Genomic DNA, 1,308 nt, shown 5'->3' on the forward strand with positions numbered 1-1,308 from the left:
TGTCAAAATATTAATAGTTTATGAGATATATTACACTTTATTCAAGTATAAATGTTTCATGAACTATTTTTAACAGTTGTACTTTAATATATTTATGCACAGAATAATGAATTAAATCAATTGGTTAATCATTCAAAATCAAAATATGTAAAATATTAATGTCTAATGTCTTTTTGAGGTATGTGTGTATGTGTGTGTGTGTTTATATATACAGCTGAATATACAGTGTGTTTGATAATTAATGAAAAATCTTTTGCATTGGAGCAAAATGGACTAAACTGAAAAGAAAAGTCCTTTGCCATTTTAAAATTTTCGTAATAGTTAACAAGATATTAATTACTAAAAATTGTCGAAAATTAGTCTTCAATAATTTTTTACTCAAATACTACCAGCTTTACAGAAAACCTGCAAGAGACAAAAATTGTTTACTATATTCTCATAGAGCTCTAAGAATTTTTTCAGAATTTTTTGTCAACTTTTTAGTATTGCATTTTCTTATTTTTACCAATATGAGAAAATACGGTATTAAAAAATTCTAAAAAAATTCTTAAAACTTTATGAGAAGAAAATAAACAATTTTTGTCTCACAGTTTTTCTGTGAAGTTGATAATTTTTGAGTAAAAAATTATTGAAAATCAATTTTCGGCAATTTTTAGCAATTAATATCTTGTTAACTATTGCAAAAATTGCAAAATTGTGGAGAACTTTTCTTCTCAGTTTAGTCCATTTTGCCCCTATGCAAAAGATTTTTCATTAATTATCAAACACCCTGTATATAACATTACATATAAGTATATAACTCATACACAATGTATTAAATATAATTACACTGTTAGAAATGTTCTTAAACTTCATTACATTTTAAGTTGCACAATTTGAAATTAATTTCATGACATTACATGACATTATCAAATTTAATGTATTTATAATTAAAAAGTATATTTGTGTACATATACATAAAATTTAATGTATTTTTCATGAAAATTTATAAAATTTAATGTACTTTTCAAAAAATTTTATTAAAAGTACATTAAATTTCATAAATTTAATGTGCACGTTCATTACATTTAAGTAACTACTGTAACTTAATTTTCAGTTAAATCATTCATTACTTTTAATTTCGTTCATAACCACAATCTTCATTTACATGTAAAGGAAGCTCGTGGTTACATTTCTAATAGTGTACTGTATAATAAATGTAATCTTTCATATAAGAGGTACATAAGTAAGCGAATATCAACGTAGAAGTTGTGTGGCTCAGTGGAAAAGTGGCAGCCTCGTAGAGCAGACTTGGAGACCAGGCCTCGG

Source organism: Trachymyrmex cornetzi, unplaced genomic scaffold (genome assembly GCF_001594075.2).
Source record: "Trachymyrmex cornetzi isolate Tcor2-1 unplaced genomic scaffold, Tcor1.1 scaffold474, whole genome shotgun sequence".
Classification (NCBI taxonomy): domain Eukaryota; kingdom Metazoa; phylum Arthropoda; class Insecta; order Hymenoptera; family Formicidae; genus Trachymyrmex; species Trachymyrmex cornetzi.